This window comes from Dromaius novaehollandiae, chromosome 16 (genome assembly GCF_036370855.1).
Source record: "Dromaius novaehollandiae isolate bDroNov1 chromosome 16, bDroNov1.hap1, whole genome shotgun sequence".
Classification (NCBI taxonomy): domain Eukaryota; kingdom Metazoa; phylum Chordata; class Aves; order Casuariiformes; family Dromaiidae; genus Dromaius; species Dromaius novaehollandiae.
In genome coordinates this window covers 9199689-9211973 of record NC_088113.1, presented here as the reverse complement: position 1 = coordinate 9211973, position 12285 = coordinate 9199689, and the positions used below count along the sequence as shown (strand labels likewise).

At 43.7% G+C, this 12285-nt stretch overlaps 1 long non-coding RNA gene across 1 annotated transcript in view; it reads right to left on the bottom strand.

The window, feature by feature from the left end:
- The window catches only part of LOC135330101 (uncharacterized), a 35078-nt gene that overhangs the window by 14507 nt on the left and 8286 nt on the right, over nt 1-12285 (bottom strand). The window contains exon 2 of the long non-coding RNA XR_010391869.1: nt 8858-9067. This is a non-coding gene — a long non-coding RNA (uncharacterized LOC135330101). The remainder of the gene's footprint in view (nt 1-8857; nt 9068-12285) is intronic.

Genomic DNA, 12285 nt, shown 5'->3' with positions numbered 1-12285 from the left:
TTCTCAGCAGCATGGGTGAAATTGGATTTTGCCACCCCAACAATAAAGGGTCCCTGGCCAGGCTGGAGCTAGGATGTCCCTGATGTAGAGAGGCTGAGATGGGAGCAGAGAGCAATGAAGAGCAGGGTTTCCTGCTTCTATTGCCACTGGGGAGAGGTGAGAGTGTAGGAGGAAAAACAACATATATTTCACTGGTGGGAGCAGCCAGCTTGGGCAAATTATTGCTATCAAAACCAGTCAAATTTCTGTAACTGGAGTGGGGCTCTCCAAATTTTTAGATGAGTTTATATAAGAAAATACATCTTCCTTGATATCAGAAGGATTGATAGCCTTATAATCTATAGTGTCAGTGTAAAATTAATGTGTCATGAGGAAAAGAAGACCCTTACAAAAAACAGACTGTAAATTTCTGCAGATGGGAATCATCTATATCTATGCATTTATACAGCTCCTAGCACAGTCCTATCCTAGAACAAGACTCCTAGATACTACTGGAATACAAATGACACTAGCCAAGTATATGCAGACATTTCCATTTGTTTCATTTCTTTTACAAATTGTTTTGTAAATGGAAAGAAGGAGAACATCACCCCACAAAAAGGAAGGTGAAATCTGTTGTAGACAGAATAAATGTAGCCAAATCAAAACTTAATTTGGATATGTAGCCTAAAAAGCATTCAAGAAATTCTTTAGTGACCTAAGTTTCATTATACAACACCAGGAAAGACCTAACTTTAGGTTTGACCTCTACAGTGTCATATAAATAGAGAAGGAAACCTGAGAGGCATTGAGAGGTAGCCTTCCTCAGGGGGCGGGGGGAGGAAGGTCCCTTCATTAATGACTTCCATTATAGCTACTCATTGTATCCTCTTTTCTTTAACAAAGTCTCGCATTGTCAGCTAGCCCTCTTAAATGTTCATCCTGTGCCCATTATCAAAATACCATTTTCGGCTTTGCTGAACACATGTAGGAAATGTTGTAGTGTAAAAAGGAAGAGGAGGAGGGAAGATAGCATAAGAAAAAGAAAGAGAAAGATAATAAGCTTAGACTGTATTTGTGATATTACCCTCCCTAGAGCTATCTTCTAGGAATGGATATTTTTAATTTTTGTTATGTCATAAATTTTAAACTCACAAGTTGCCACTGATCAGATTATTAACTAAACATCTGAAAACTGACACTGGAAGATTGCCTTCTCCACCACTTTACTTTTAATAAAGATGAATTTAATGAGAATGGAGGGAGATCCCTGTGGTCAATTGTGAACTTGTTTTTAAGGACTATCTAATGAATTTTATCCATCCAAATGGGAAATCATTTGAGATTTGCTCAAAGTAAAACTTTTGCCATTTCAGAAGCATGAAACAAATCTGTTGAGGAAATGTCCAGCCAACACATCAACTTTTCTCTTTCCCATTGATGTTCTCTATCTCTTTTCACATTTTCTGATCCTTAATTTAAAGTTAACTCTGGCCCTGACCCAGATTTTATTCAAGTCCATGACAAAACTGCTACTGACTTCAATAGCAATAGGATCAACCTCGCAGTGCAAGATTAAGACCTTAGACCTTAAGACCTTAATTGCTAAACATCTAGTGAATAGAAAGGTTTTGTTCTCCCTGAACATGGCACATCTCACCAATAACCTCCAAGAATTTCTTTGTTCAAAAGCTGCTAATGCTACTGATTGACATACGGACCTGCCCACTGTCAACTGGAGAGAGAGATTAACTCACCTGACATCCAGCACCAATACTCATCTAGAGGCAAAAGCTTGATCATTAATCCACAGCCAGATGTTATTCATCCTGCACTACTAATATAAGCTAGAAGGACCATGGTCTTATGGACTTTCTTGGGTAGAAGGCCATCCACAGCTCTACCTGGCCAAGGGAATGGGAATGAAGCAACCTGGTCCTCCGTGGGAGTGAGATAGGCAGTTATGGCAGTGACTTGAATCAGTGTGTATCCAAGATCAAATCTCCAGCTGCCTATTCAGGAGGATGAATTCTTCTGTGGTGTTGAAAAGTGTATCTTTACGTGATTCGACTTCAGGAAACAAGCAGTCTTGGAAAGGGCTGTAAAGAACAAGTTCTATTATCCATTTGCATTTGGACTGATGTAGAATTGACCCAGATCTTTTTTAGGCCTCCATGGCCTCTGCCATGGACACCTTCCCCTGCACTGCAGCTATCATCATTTGCATAGTTGTCACCTCTTGCACCCCTAAGTCTGAATCCAATGAATCACTATCTCTGAAAGTTTTCTTTGGACTAGATTAGCTAGTATTTTAAATGTCACTGAAGCATCATAATATTTGATTTCCACCCATACATGCTAAGAATCCTTTTCTGTTTCACTTTTTCATAAGATATTGGAGACATGGAACTTTTAATGCAAAACTGATGAGAATCTCACCAACGGCTCTGCCTGAGACACACAGCTTTCCTATTCCTGTCTTGGTCAACTGCTGCCTTAGGAGCTTTCAGATGAGCAGGCAGACAGATATACCGTGTGCACAGTAGTGAGGCCAGCCATGGAGGATGGAGCTCTGCCAGCTGGCAGGGATGACACCTGGCAGCGTGTACACAGGAAGGACACGTCTGCACTGATAACATGCTGGGGTCTAACAACTGTGCGATTTTCCTTTTCTTTGTCACTAGTATTCACACTCTCATTGAATTATGGACTCAACGCAGTGTTTTAAAGGCAGACAATTAACAGGGTACAGCCTTGAGAAGTTTTCAACCACACGGATAGGTTGTACCTAACAGTTTGACCCAAACAGGGTGGCGTGCAGCTGCATTTCCCCAGGAACTGAGCAGGGCACAGACTATGACTCATGGGATCAGGGTTCATTCCTTAGCTGCCCCCTCCCTTCAGAGGAAGTGCCCCATGTCAGCACTTGGCCAGCATCTGAGAGCTTCTCCTTCTGCTCATCCATGCCAGCAGGGCAGTGTGGTGTCTATAAACTGGGCAACATTACTGCAGGCTAAACTTCTTCTTTAAACTGCAGACTCAGCAACAGTTGTTTAGTTGAAATCTTTGATATCTTTGCAAAATAAAGTGTATATATATATTCCCCTCCTCTTTTCCAAAAAGGAGAGTCAAAGTTAAAATTTTTCTTTCCCATTTAAATTCACTTGGTGCTTAAGAAACTTTGGGGAGATTCTCAGGCTTGAGTGGTATCCTGTTTAGTTTGATTATTTTTCTTCTAAAAATACTTGAAAGGTTTTTTTTCCTATAAATTATGCTAAAATGTGAGGAGAGGGAGTCAAGTGTCTCTACCTGTCTACAAGTGGGGAATGATAGCTGTTACCTGGGCATGCTGTCATTGTGCAACTAAGGCACTGATAGATGTGAGTCACTGCATATGACGGAGCTTCTTGGGTGCTGGTAGCACCAACCTATTTCCCAGGTTGCCAGTCACTTTGCTTGCAAAGCCTGCTTTAGCTAGCATTGCCCTCCCCCCCTACCTGACTGGCTTTTCTGCACGTCTCTCCTGTGACCCAATTTATTGCATTACTGACACGCAGTCTGCCTGCTCACGCATGGTACGTGCAGCATGTTCCTGGCATACCAGACTGATTGTGCTGACTTTACTGGCAACCTGCCCTTTCCTTAGGAGAGGCCCTCATGGAAAGGCTGGTGGCCAGGAGATAGCTGCTGCTGCTTGTGCTCCCTGAAGCTCGTCAGCCTCTGAAGAACCGCAAGTGGCACATGACTAAACTTGGCTTTGTCCTTCCAGTTGGTTCTGCAGGCCAGGTGTCTGCCTGCCCCGTCTGGCTCAGGAACGGTAGAAGCGGGTGCTGCTGAACAAGCTATAACCACAATTCTCAGCAACATTCCCACGGGACAGCAGGGCCATACAGCAAGGATGTGTGAAGAGGGGCAATAGAAGAAGGCCAGCCTTCTGGGAAAAGAGACCTGCCCAAACTCATCACTCCTGAACTTTCCATGGTGCCTGACCTTGCAGAAAGCATGCTTTGCTTGCCCGCTAGTGCTCAGTTTGCCATTTCCCTTGTTTTCACTAATTCCTGCTGGTTTCTGATTGAACTCGCTTGTGGCTTCACACCACTTATGGTCATTTTGAGTCATGGCCTTGTTAACAAAGGCCTACATGTGAGAGTCAAGCCCTGATGGGAAGCGTAGTGGAGGTACTGTACACAGCACCAGATCTAGTGAAAATCTAGTGGCTATGCTCACTGTGAGTTTGCATTTTTTCCATGGTGTTTGTTTAGTTTACAGATTTATTCCTTGGCCTTCCCCTCTGCCCCAGGGTCTTTGTGCACTGGGGCTTAGTTCTAACTCTCACTGGCTTACAGTGGGCCTCTTCTCATTTATAAAGGGACAGCCAAACTGAAGAACTGTTGTGGATGCAGAAATGACTGTACAAAAATGACATTTTGCTCTTCAGTATGTAGGAACTGGATTCTCAGTCACCCAAAAGCTTCTTTACACCGTTTTGAATGTAAAGCAGTCTTTGAGCAGGCATGAATTACGGCTTTATTCACTTTAAGGCCCTTTTATACTACCGGAACAATGAAAAGTAGTCTTACAGCTAAAACCACATTCCCTCTGCATGCAGCAGTAGCAGTTCAGGATGTGTCCACCATCGTTCCAATCCACTGTTGTTAGCTCTCCACTAGGGATTTTATTAGTCTGTTCTGGACAAATACTGACAGAGACTGAGGACAGATTTCTTGGCTAGGCCTTCTCATGTTGATCTCGTTAGAGCAGATGATGGGGTAACTGCCCTCTGGTATTCCCCACCAGCCACATGTTGCCAAGCAGAGCTGGGAGAGTGCAATCTGAGGCCCCTTCTCACCCAGCTTAATACAAAGTCAGTCACCTTTACTTAAGTGGAGGATAGCTCTTCACCTCCATCAACATCTCTCTAAATTTTTTTTTTTACGAAAGTATTCCAGTCGCCAGACCTGTAAACTTAACCATTATTTAACCAAATAAAACTACAGTCTCCATTCCAGGCCTCTTCACTTGTAATTGCTGTTGATGTATTAAGACTGTGAACAGTTGCCTCAGCTTTTCAAGACTTGGCCATTAAGAGCGTACCATATCCTCATCCGATATAAATCCATGTTATTCCACTGCTCTCTATGTTGATTTATATCAGTGGATCAGCTATTATACCAACATCAATAGCAATCTGCATCTCTATTAGCGGTGATTAAGAGTGGAAAAAATAGCTTGGAGAAAAGCAGAAAGAATATAATACTCAAACTCTGACTAAAACCCTGAAAAGTAAGAGCCTGATCAATGCTGTTAGGGGTCTTCTGGGAATAAACTGCACTTATGATTTGATTTAGTCTAAATGGACTAAAAGTCAGGCCACAGCTATCACCAAGTTTCCACCCTGGGCTTCCACACAATTAGTGGTTCAGATATACTGGGTGCAAAATCATACCCAGCAACATCTATGGTGGCACTATTAAGCTATAAGGAGACCTAAGTGGATGCAGAATAAGTACTATTAGTGTTTTGGTGGTAGATTTGCAACAGAGCTCAAGACTTAGATTTTTACTTCATGGCACCTTAACTGTGGACTAGATTTTTTTGCTGAGGTTCCCCTGGTGGTAACTCCCAAATTGGTGGCAAATGGTATGTTATCCAGAACTCAGCTTCCGATATCCTGAGTTCTTCCAAAAAATCCATCTATGGCACTTCTCAAACCTGCTGCCAGAGAGCTTAACCCCTCCCAAAACCAAAACCAAGCCAAAATAACCAGGAATGCAGCATGTGTTTTTCTTAAGAGCCAGGTAAGATTTGTGTATGAGAGAAGCAACCCACGGACAAGCCCAGGGAGTCTCCATGCTGAGAGGCTTGTTTTGTTTTCACTTTATAATTTCACAGCTTTGAGTCTTTTCAGCTTCTCCCATTCCTGCTTTAAAAGGCTGAAATTCTCTGTAGTGCAGCCACAAATATCACAGCCTTCTTGTCAATGTCCAAGCAGCTCAGAGCTGCAATTTATTTAAAGCTAGCCTGAAGTGAACCAGTTAGTAAGAGCTGGTTTCCTATCACACCTCATTCCACCTTCTGCCTTTGAAGCCCACTTAACAGAGCCCTCGTGTTCCTTGGGGACTGCAGTGGATTAAGGCAGGCCCCTTGACAATGCGCTGACTGTTCGAGGGCCATTGCCTTTTCTGTTTATCAACTAAAATGAGAGAGAGAGAGAGAGAGAGAAAAGACAAAGAAAGAAGGAAAGAGAGAGGGAAGAAAGAGTGAGAGATTGAAAAAAAAAAAGGAAAGCAAGATTTTTAATACAATAAATCCCTGTTGTTCAGGTCTTTCACTAACATTAGTGAGCTGTAGGAACAAACACTTGTACCCTTAATAATGTAGAAGAGAAATCATTACTCTAAATCTCCCCCTCTGTGTATCAGATGAGTTGCATTTGTTCCACTAATTCTTCTTTTTTACAGAGGCACAGGTGTAAAAGGTTGATGGGGCGTCCAGTTCCCTATATCTGCATAGCCTGGAAGATTGCAACTCTCATTTAGAGGAGATGATAAAAGTATTTGATCCTTATTTCTCTACTTTCCCAACCCTTTTGCTGCTAGCATAATGCCTCAGGTATCATCTACCCACAAAATCCTCAGCTTTATCTTACTAGAAAGCTGATAAAAAAAGTTTGGATATAACACCCTGAAGAGATCCTATAGTACAGGCTGAATGACATCTATTTGAACTGATTATTATGTTGTCATCTTGGAGAGGTTTGCTGTTGGATGTTGAGCAACATCTGTTTATCAGTGCTGTGTTCGGCAGAGGGTCTAAATGGTGTGATCACCAAAGCACAGGAATGCTGGACAAATGTTAGGTACTTTCATGCCAAAGGTGTAGAAGATGCCCTCCAGACAACTTCCTTCTTGAAAAAGAAGGATACTCTGGGAAGAGACCTATAGAGTATATAGGCTAATGAAAATCCCAGCTGCAATGCTCTGAGCAACCCAAGGCAACAGTAAAATATGCAGAAGCAGTGGGTGGTGGGACCCCACAACACCAGGCTTGAGAATTAGGAATCTCACCCTATCCTTCAAACCACCAACATCTGGAATATGCATGAGTCAAGCAGGCAAAGGAGGTCTAATAAAATCTTTTGAGGCAGCTCAAAAGTTTAGGGAGCCCAGGTGGCATTTCTATGGAAAAATTCTGCAGAGGATTAGATATCTGCCACTGCAGCTCACAAACCTTCCCCCCCCCCCCCCCCATATACTATAGGCTTAGACTAGTCTCTACAGGATTTTGTCTTCATCCCTCTTCAGTCACATACAGAGAAAGAAAAATAACAGAACCATGCAGCAAGCTATACAGCTGCCACAGAGGACAAGTGAGCCTTCAGTCTGTGGTGTGTGCTGAGCAGTGGGCAGGACAACACTGAGGGCAGGTAACACCAAGCACAATTTATCGCCTCCAATTGCTTTTTATCTTGATAAGACCATCTGTTCCTGGGGTGAGTACAACGGCCCTCGATTACTATATTGCTAACTAACAATACACACTGGATGAGAGGTCACACTTCTCCAGCCACATGAGATCTACTAGTGTCTGCTTGCGTAGCAGGCTCCCATCGGTCTGTATTCACTTTTAAAGCAATACGGAGTTATAGCTGCTCTCTGTTGCTACATCCTTGTTCTGAATTTCAGGAATAGCTATATGGCACGACCTTAGTGGTCCAAGAAGCCACATTCAAGGAACTGAAGAGCTGAGACATCAGAGTGACATCCTGTATAGTCAGCAGGTGCCATGAAAGGACCAGGATTTGAAATGTTTTTGTATGTTTGGGTGCTTTGTTTTGCATTGGCCTAATTATGGGAAATGATGGGATCACTTCTGCTCCCTAGCTAACCCCTAGGCAGAAAATTCATTTCCTGTTGAACAGTCTCTCGACCCGGCAAAAGATAGCAAAGCCTCCTCCTCAGAGCCCCGCTGCACTCGTCTGTGGTGTGAGGGGTGGGGGCAGGACAGGATCTTTGCAAATTGTGGTCATCAAAAACCACAGCCTACAAAGCAACCTTGTCAGGTGGGAGCAGGTGGGTAGGTTTATGCTGGGATTTGTTTCCCCTTTTAGTTTTACTGGTTTCCTTCAGTAATCATTGGGGCTTAACTAAGCTTTTCTGGATTCCCCTTGTGCTTCTGAGGTTCTTGTGTTCCCACAGTGGAAGCAGCACTGTAAGGATCCTTCAAAGCCAATCAATTTATATCCTTGAAATACTTGGTCTGGGCTTAAAGTTCAACTCAGTGTGGCCAGTTACTCCATGCAATTCGGGAAGAAGGACAGAGGACAAAGCTGCTGTCTTCTGATGCTGAAATCTTTTTGCATTGGATCACTCTCTTGCTTTAAACCAAGAGAGACGCACACTGAAGCAGTATTACAATATCAGCACTTACTTGTCACACATCCCACACTGGCCCAGAGGGAGAGCACAAGCAAGCACCTGTTATATAGACATTGAGCAATGGAGGAAACCCAAAGACACTCCAAGGGATTTAACTTCATAGCTTTTACACAAAGGACTATACTGCACCTAGCAAAAAAAAAAAAAAAAAAAAAAAAAAAAAAAAAAAAACTCCCCAGATGCAGTCTTGACTACAGAGGCATAAAGCAGCATCTGATCTGCAGGCCAGTGGTCTGCTGCATTGCATTGCCATCACCAAATCTGTGACTGCCCATTAAGTTCAACAGTTTTTTTCCCAGTACCCACAGTCACCACACACAGCCCCAGAGGAGATCTTCCCACTGCTGCCTGGAGCACCACTTCATTTGCTCCTATAGAAAAGTCACTCTTGCTGCAAATCCAACTCATTTTTCTTCTAAATTAGGCTGAACATTACTTACAGAGCTCCCTGCAGTGAAGAAAGCACTGACAGTGTCAGCCTCTGATGCTATGCAGCGTTCAAGGCTTCAGGAGTTGCTACCAGTCATCAGCATCAGGCATGCATAATCCCCCTCTGAGTTCTGCCGTGGTGTACGGAGCGTTTCCTGGGTGCACGCGAGCAGCACAGATGTCTGGCATCAAAATCCACTTCAGAGCATCCACAGATTGCACTGAAAAGAAAATGAACTGTGTTCAGCTGGATCTGAGTTCCTCCCCCCAGACCAAGGTTTTTAACAAGGCCCCGAGTAGCTATGCGAGATGTGGCACTGAGGGATGAGAGGTTTATTATCTGCTAGGCAATAGGCTGGATTTGGAGCTCCCTGGGGCAAACAGAGAGTTAGGCCATGGGTATCACGGTGTCCCACATGTTCAGCAACTGCAAACACTTTAGCTCCTCCCAGCTCACTCGTTTTGGGCTATCTGCCTAAGCATGGGGGTAGCAGCTCAGTGTGGCACGTCTACTTGGGGAAAGAAGACGTTTTGAAACCTAGGATCCCTTTCCTCTGAATTTAGTCTCTGGGATTATAATATAGCGGCTGTTTCACAGGCTTCCTCAATGATGGCCGAGTCATAGGACCACTGTGACCCCATTTCTCCACCAGAAAAAGGAGGCAGTAGCTCTTCCTTTCTCCTGCACGATCTCTGCGCTGTAGCCCGGGAGAACCTCTTACTGCCCATACACGGTCAAGCGTGCTCTGGCCCAAGCTCAGCTGTGGAGGAGAGAGACAGGCTGTCTAAAGCAACGTCCCTAAGCATTGTACACCACATGTGTCGGCCACATCATGACGATATGCAACCCAAGGCAGAGTCAGGAGTGACTGTCCCCGCTTCCAGATCAGCTGCTCTTCCCTGCTGCAGCCGCCATCACCGATTAACACCTAGCAAAAATGTTTGGGAACTGTGGTAAAAATTTCTAATCCTGAACATAAATAGCTAACCCTGACAAACTTCAGGAGCATTGGGGTCCAATTCTAAAGCTAAACTGCCTAACACGGTCAAATTTGGGGCACAGTTAAGCAAATAGGACTCTAGGGTCCATAATCAATGAAGACACAGTCACTTCCAACAAGTGTACAGGCACCCAGATGACAGCTTGAAGGTAATTTCAGCTATTCAGCTTTGCTAAAAACAAATATAAAGCGGTTACTGCAGTTCCACTGCCACATGGTGAGTTGCTAAATCACAGTAGTTCAGCCACGTTTAACTGCATGGCCATACTCTTCTGTGCTTGGCAACCTACAAACTATTCCAAGAAGGCAGAGTGGCAGAAAATAATGCATTCCCTGATTGTGCAGTGCTTTGGAAATACATATTGCTGCCCCTAAACATGTCTTCAGGGCCCACCTTGAACTGGCCTTGGCAGGACCAAGGAGCACATGCAATGGAAAGTTCATTTTTGCTTGCTTCATCTTAGCAGGTGGCATCTCTTTGTAAAAGAAAAGTGAAGACACAGAGTGGAGATAAAAGCTTCAGCAAAACTGACTAACTACATACATAAAATTGCTGGAGAAGTAGCTATTATAGATATGACTAAATTCTGGGAAGATTTTGCTGAAAAAAAGCTTACTTTTTCTCCACCCTCAGACTGTTCATATAAACCTTATAGGCAATAGAGGAAAAGGATACAGTGTCTATAACCAGTTCAGGCTGTTTCTCCCTCTGGGAGATTTCAAATGATTTGATTCAGCTTTCTAACATTGTTCAAGGTAGACTTCATCTCCCCTAGCACTCATCAAAGCTGCTAATAGGTACTTCAGAACTCATAAAGAGATGACCAGATCTTGGGCATTGGGGACTCTGGCTCATTTATCTTCCACAGGCAGAATCAGATCTGATTTTTTACACTGCCTGCTCAGATGCTAATGCAGTGCGTGGTCTCTGCCACTTCATGGAAGCTTCCCTTACAATAACAGTCTGCTGCGAAAACACAAGGAAGGCAACACAGGCTTCTTGTGGCTTCTACATTTAACTACATACAGATGGAGAGATGGGGGAAAAAAAAGAAAAAAAATTAAAAAGTTTTATTTAGAAGTCAGTTCCTGGGGACAGGGGTGGTGAGAGAGGTTGTGTTTGGATATATACCAAAACTAACACTAACTTTTTTCACACAAAAACTCCTAATTTGTATAAATAGACATAGCAAAGCCCATGAAACCCAGATTTCGCCTACCCAGGGAAGATTTGTTGCAGTCTCAGGTTCTTAGCTAACATGGGTCCAGATGCATCAATGCCCCTTTCAATACAATTAGAGTACTTCTTATCTGGATCTGATACCCTGAGTTACAGTGATGTGCAAAACTTTTCAAACTGATGTTACTGCTGTTTGGTAAACTAGGTTTGATGGCAGTTCTGTAGTCTAAAAAATAACCTCTAGATACTGTTTATTTACATGGTGTGTAACCTCAGACCTTTTCAATCTGATACCCCAACCTACAGGTACCCTGTTACTCTACTTGAGAGACACTAATTCTAAGAGCAGGGGCAAAGACTGACAGTAGGGTCTGTAGGTGACTAGAGGTACCGGGGTTCCCTGTTCCCTGAGTGTTCGTCCACAGTCCACAGTCCACAGTCTGGGACTATGGAGAAACTGGGAATAAAAATGCAAGACTCAGTATAGCAGATTCCCTGATGCTAGTACAGTAATTCAAAGGCGATGCTGTTTACTCCTTCTCTTCAGGAGCCTTGGAGATCAGATCATGCCCTGCATGGTATTAGGGGGTAGATATGAAAAGGGATATTTGTAGCTATTTTTAGAAAGCCGAAGGGGCATTTAACTACATCAAAACCAAACTGATTCATAATTAGAAAACCATCTCTACCATCTCCTAACAGTAGAAATCCAAAAGTCAGCCACCATGGCTTCTTCTTTCATCAAAAGAGAAAGACAGCCTCCTTTGGAGGATAGTTCACCCTAAGTCTGGTGTCTGAGATGGGCGTGTGAGTCATCCTCAAGGGAGATGTGATAGGTGACTCCTTCTGTTGGCTGGAGGCACAGCCTAAACAACTAGCACGGACAGCTAATGCTAGCGGAGATGGATTCCACCCTCCCCATCAGGTCTTCAGTTCATTGTTTTTATTATGACTTGAATTGACATATTTCATTACATGTGATCACCCTCTGCCCCACTGTACATTCATCACACGTGTCAGTTTTGCTTTTCCGATCGGCTGCGTGATTAGCCTTTGTTAACAGAAACACCCGAACAATGTACATGTTGCTATGCGCCTTTTTCTCGTGTACAGGAGGACACCATTGCAAAGAGACTGCTGGGGGGGGGGGGGGGGGGGGTCCCAGATGAAAATAGTCAGAGACATAGCAAGGCCTAAGGACATCAGAATAGTTGGGTTCTGCTCCCTGATCGGCTGCTGATCGGGGGTGAGGCCTCAG